The sequence below is a fragment of the Anguilla anguilla genome, unplaced genomic scaffold, assembly GCF_013347855.1.
Source record: "Anguilla anguilla isolate fAngAng1 unplaced genomic scaffold, fAngAng1.pri scaffold_105_arrow_ctg1, whole genome shotgun sequence".
NCBI lineage: Eukaryota > Metazoa > Chordata > Actinopteri > Anguilliformes > Anguillidae > Anguilla > Anguilla anguilla.
In genome coordinates, this window is record NW_023312654.1 from 107,062 (window position 1) to 113,873 (window position 6,812).

Below are 6,812 nucleotides of genomic sequence, written 5' to 3' on the forward strand. Positions count from 1 at the left end.
GAGATCTTCAGTGGAAATGGGATTCATGAGAGACAAGGGAGATCCTGGCACAGAGGATTGGTTTCAAAATCTTCGCACAAGACTTCAGTGTCTGTCTGCAGGTGTTACACATGCACTGCTTACAGTATCACCATATACCATTGCCGTGTTCACAGACAAGTCTGGGAGATATGGACTGTTTGACTCTCATAACAGAGATGCTGATGGGCTACCTGTGCCTGGAGGAAAAGCTGTAATGATGACCTTTACACATTTGGATGACCTAATTGAAAAGATTGACCGGTTGAATGCCCTGCTATATTGTGGGTCTATTGACAGAAAACAGTTTGACTTCATGCCGGTGACATTTGCACATGCAAAGGCTCTGTCACATCGTTTGCCTTCCCTACAAGTGCAATCTGAAAACCTGCATGACAAAAGGCCTGTGGAAGTGAAGGTGACACCAACTGCCGAACATGAAACAGACACTGGACTCTCAACCAGCCAACATTCTCTCCAGTCAGTCAATGCACTGTCCACACATGTGATGTCAAAGGCTACACAGGTTACAACATCTAAAAAACTCAGTAAACAGCAAAGAAAAAAACAAATGAAGAAACAAAGAAAAGACACACAGCTGTGTGTAATGATATCTGCCACTCATAAAAAACAAACATCTCAGAGAGAGAGATATAGAAGAGATGTAGATTTCAGGGTGAAGAAGAAGGAAAACATGAAGGAATCCATGGCAAGGAGATACAAAACAGATACACATTTCTGGATAAAGAAGAAGGAAAACATGAATGAATCCATTACGAGGAGATACAAAACAGATTCACATTTCAGGATAAAGAAGAAGGAATCCATGGTGAGGAGATACAAAACAGATCCACATTTCCGGATGAAGCAGAAGGAATCCATGACGAGGAGATACAAAACAGATCCACATTTCCGGATGAAGCAGAAGGAATCCATGACAAGGAGATACAAAACAGATCCACATTTCCGGATGAAGCAGAAGGAATCCGTGACGTGGAGATACAAAACAGATCCACATTTCCGGATGAAGCAGAAGGAATCCGTGACGTGGAGATACAAAACAGATCCACATTTCCGGATGAAGCAGAAGGAATCCGTGACGTGGAGATACAAAACAGATCCACATTTCCGGATGAAGCAGAAGGAATCCGTGACGAGGAGATACAAAACGGATTCACATTTCAGAATGAAGCAGAAGGAATCCATGGCCAGGAGATACAAAACGGATTCACATTTCAGGATGGCCCATAAGCTGCGCTGTTCATTGAAAATAAGAATAAAATACAGAGAGGTGAATAAAGTCATGCTTCAAATGCTTCAAAAGTGCATTGATGAAAAAAATAGGTTACTTCAGAGAGCTATAGCCACTTTCCAGGAACACATTAAAGCTGGGCCAACCTTTGTATGCACAATGTGTCATCGCACCCTTTTCCCCAATCAAGTGCGATTTTGCCATCGAGCTAATTACAAGAAGAATCCACGTGAGGTTGCTGCCTGTTTGACAGGGAAATATGTTCATGAGTGTGACCGTCAATGTGGAGGCCCTGACCAATGCACTGTGCCTGATGAAAGGAGAAAGGAGTGGATTTGTTACACCTGTGATTCCCATTTAAAGGCAGGAAACAGATCATGCATAGCTGTGGCGAACAACTTGGAGCTGGCACCTATTCCCCCAGAACTCTGCAATTTGAATGTGCTGGAAAGACAACTCTTAGCGAAAATACTGCCATTTGCCAAGATTGTCACACTTCCTAAAGGTCGACAGACAGCTGTACATGGTGCTGTCGTCTGTGTGCCATCTGAGGTGGAAACCACAGTGAACACCTTACCCAGGCTGCCCAGCTCATCCCATTTGTATAGAGTGAAGCTAAAAAGACATGTGAATTACAAAGGCCATCAGCACTTTCACACTGTAAATATGAGAAATGTAGTAGCGGGCCTGTCCAAACTCATTGATACACACCCTGAGTACAGAGACATTTCAATCAGACATAATGCAGCAATGTATAATGAAACTATTGAAGACCTGCTACAAGACCCACCCATTGATGGCAACGTACAGCAAAATCAACCAGACACAAATGATGTCATGGAATTTGACAGTTGTGATGAGACCGAAATGATGGAGATACAAGACTGTATTGAAAATGTCAATCCATCGCAGGTGCAGCATGCAAGCTCAACATCTGCTAACGAGCAACATGAAAGTCAGGATAAACAACCACCTAGTGCAGAGGATGAGCAAGCTGCACTGAGACCTGGAGTGGGCCTAGATAGTTGCTTGCAACCAGCTGACATTGGACACGAGACATTGACATATGGTGATGGCATATTCAGCATTGCCCCTGCACAAGGAAACAAGCCTGTCAGCTTCTTCAGGGTCCCTAAACTTGAAGCAATGGCCTTCCCTGTTCAGTTCCCTACTGGAGAGAATACATTGGATGCGGCAAGAAAAGTCAAACTATCCCCAAGCATGTATTTCAACGCAAGACTTTTCTGTGTTGACAATCGTTTTGCAAGAGACCAAAGCTACCTGTTCTTTGCACAGTTTGTCACAGAGACACACATGGCCAAAAACAGCATGTCCATTCAGTTAAGGAAAGGTAAACCCATTACCCGGGATGGACGCAAAATAAACAATAAGATGTTACAGGACAAGCGTGAGGTTGAGAGACTGGTGAGAAACAGAGATGCAACAAGATTCATGCAACCACTGAGAGGGACTCCAGCTTACTGGGAGAAAACTCTTAAGGATTTGTTTGCCATGGTCAGACAATTGGGGACGCCTACCTTTTTTCTGACCTTCTCTGCCGCAGAATTCCGATGGCCGGAATTTATAACTGCAATCAAATCGCAGCAAGGTCAACGGGTGAATTTTGATGAGCTGGACTGGGCTGAAAAATGTGACATTCTCAGAAGCAACCCAGTGACCACCATGCGTATGTTTGACAAGCGAGTTGAAGCTCTGATGAGAGAACTGCTGCTGTCTCCTGCTCATCCAATTGGTCAGGTTATCGATTTATTTTACCGGGTAGAATTTCAGGCCAGAGGGAGCCCTCATATACATATGCTGTGTTGGGTAGAAGGAGCTCCGGTCTTTGGAGAAGACCCCGACCACAGAATATGCAAGTTTGTGGACCGCTACATCTCATGCCAGTTGCCTGACGTAGACAAACAACCGTTACTTCACAGCAAAGTCACAGAGGTTCAAATGCACAGCAGAACTCATTCCAAGTCCTGCAAGAAAGGTAAAAGGGCATGCAGATTTGGATTTCCAAAACCACCTATGCGAGAAACACGAATAACTTACCCGAAGCCAGAAAGTGACAAAGACGAGGGTGAAGGTACAAGTAAAACAAAAAACAAAGCAATGAAAAGAGCAAAGCAAAATGGCAAAGGACATACAATGACAACACAAGCAGCCATGAATAAACTCAAACCACTGTGGGATCTGCTGAACGACTCCAAAGCACAAGTGGACAACTTGTCTCAGCTACTGGCACAGTGTAATTTGACTTACGACGAGTACAGCTCGTGTGTTGAGGAAATGACGAATGCAAGCGTCATTGTAATGAAGCGTGAAGTTAAGGACTGCTGGGTGAATAACTACAATCCACATTTGCTGACAGCCTGGAATGCCAACATGGACATCCAGTACATTCTTGATGAGTATGGTCTCCTCATGTACATGCTCAGCTACATAACCAAGCCAGAACATGAGATGAGTGAATATCTCGGAAAAATAATCAGTGACCTAGGCCCAGAAAGTGTGCCTGAACGAGAGGAAATGAAACAAATCCTTCAAGCCTACTCAAAACACAGAGAAGTCAGCGCTCAGGAGGCTGTGGCGCGTACGTGCAGCCTGAAAATGAAGATGTGCTCACGTGATGTTGTGTTCCTGCAAACAGATGAGAACGCACTAAGAATGAGTCTCCCGCTCGGCATGCTGCAGAACAAACCAGAAGATTCTGAGAATGTGTGGTATTTGTCAGGTATTCCCGACAAATACAGAGCCAGACCCGAAACACCAGAGTTTGAAAACATGTGTCTAGCTGAATTTGCATCCAATTACAGGATTGTCTATGGGAAGGAGGCAAAAGGCAAGAAGCGTATTATGCTGTTGAATGACATGGGAGTCATTCAGAAACGCACAAGAGGGAAGGCCGCAGTTATCAGATATGCTCGCTTTTCGGAAAAGAAGCAACCAGAGAAATTCTACGGCAACTTGCTTAAACTCTACCTCCCCCATCGCTCAGAGTCATCACTGAAAACAAACACTTTCCCCACACACCAAGAGTTTTACAAGTCTGCCTGTGTGACATTACCTGGATTGGACATTATCTGCCCCGTGACTGCAATTGTTACACACAACAGAAAGAAATTTGAGAAACACAGTAAAGCGGTGGACAAAGCCATGGAGGACTTCATGAAGCATGGCCCTATTGAAGATGCATGGGCTAACTTTGCACCAGAAAGTGAGTTGGTTCAGTTGGAATGTATCGCTGAACGAAACGAAGATGACCTGAATGAGGACGAACAAGATGATGTCCCAGAGTACAGCCATCATGAAACTGGTGGAGTGATGCCGGCTGTGAAGGCCCCGCCAATGAGCCCTGATTTACTGCGCACAATGTGTCAAAACCTCAACCGGACACAAGCTTCCATATTTTACTCTGTTCGTGACTGGTGTATTGAACGTGTATGTGGCTTAAACCCTGAACAGTTCTTTTACTTTGTCACTGGTGGTGCTGGCACTGGCAAATCACACCTCATAAAGTGCATCTATGGTGAGGCAACAAGGATACTCCGTCAACTCCCCAGACTGTATGAGGAAGTGGACATATCCATGCCAACTGTTCTACTGACTGCATTTACAGGCACTGCAGCATACAACATTTCAGGCAACACTTTACATTCCCTCTTTAAGTTGCCAAGAAGCTTAAAGCCACCCTACCAAGGACTAGGAAATGCCTTGGATGAAGTGAGGGCACAGCTGTCAAATGCAGAGATTATCATTATTGATGAGGTGTCAATGATTTCAAAGCCCCTGTTTGCCTACGTCAACTGGAGATTGCAACAAATCAAAGGCAGTAAGAAACCGTTTGGTGGTATGTCAGTACTAGCGGTAGGAGACTTTTACCAGCTCCCCCCACTGGGAAAAAGTAAACCACTCTGCCTACTTGAGGAGGATACGGTTGACTTCTGGCAAAGCAACTTTCAGATGATCACGCTGACCGAGATCATGCGACAGAGAGATGATGCTGCATTTGCTGAGCTTTTGAATAGAATCAGAGTCAAGGAAAAGACAGATCCATTAAGTGACACTGACAAAGCTCTGCTTTCTCAGGTTGTGACCGACCCCACCCATTGCCCTAATGATGTCCTTCACATCTTTCCAACTAACAAAGAGGTTGCTGAGCACAATGCCAAAACTGTGTCTGCTCTCCATTCCCATGTTACGAACATAGATGCAGAGGATTACAAGAGAGATCCAAATACAGGAGAGATGAATAAACAACAAAAACCTTGTAAAGCACAGAAAAAAGATCTGCTTGACACACTACAAGTTGCAGAGGGTGCCCGTGTCATGATCACAAGGAACATCGATGTTGAAGATGGGCTAGTTAATGGGACGTTTGGCAAGATTGGTACAATAGTCACTCAGAAAAACAAAGATGCTACTACAGTAACCATGCTTGGGCTTGTGCTGGACAATGCACATGCAGGACAGAGATACCGTAAAAAAATATCTGGTGGTGCTGAGAACTTGGTGTACATAGAGAGGGTAGAGGAAAACCTGAGCAACAACAGAGTGGTTCGCAGGCAGTTTCCCCTCAAGCTAGCTTATGCATGCACAGCTCACAAAGTCCAAGGCATGACAACACAATCTGCAGTGGTTTCATTGAAACGGGTCTTTGAATCAGGCATGGCCTACGTTGCTCTGAGTAGAACAACTTCACTACATGGCTTGCACATCATTGACTTCAATGAGAGAAAGATATTTGCTGATCCTGCAATCACAGCTTCCCTGGAATCCATGAAGAAAGCCTCTTTGGACAGTGTTATGCCACTCTTAAATTATGTGCAGTCTACAAACCAAGCACAGACATTAAAAATTGTCCACCACAACACGGAAGGATTACCGGCTCATATTCAGGACATCAAACGACATCATGAGTTGCGACTTGCAGATGTTCTATGTTTTACTGAAACTCACCTCTCTGGCTGTTTCGTTGCTGAAAGTCTCCAGTTGGATGGTTACAACATGTTCAAACGCAACAGACAGCAGTCGTACACAACCCTTCCTCAGATTGCAGTAAGACTTGGTGGCGGTGTGGCTATCTACGTGAGAGACCATTACCAGGCTTGTGAAATGCACTACTTGCAAAATGTGACCGACCTAGAGTTTGTGGTTGTCAAGGTTGAGTCCCCTGTCAAAGCTTTGATCACTGCTGTGTACAGACCACCGGACTACAATCTTCGGCAATTCCTACCAAACCTGCAGGCGCTTTTGGAGTCTTTAGAAATTATGAATCACCAGCCTATCATAGTCTGTGGAGATTTTAATGAGGATTTACTTTCCAGTTCAAAGAAGCCAATATCTGAACTGTTTAACACAAAAGGATATACACAACTGGTCAAGGCAGCCACCACTGACAAGAACACACTGTTGGATCACATTTACATCTCAAGCCCACAACAATGTCTACAGTCTGGGCTATTACGCACATATTACAGCTATCATCGTCCCATTTACTGTGTTTTGAACTGCAATCTTGACTCCAACTAATTTG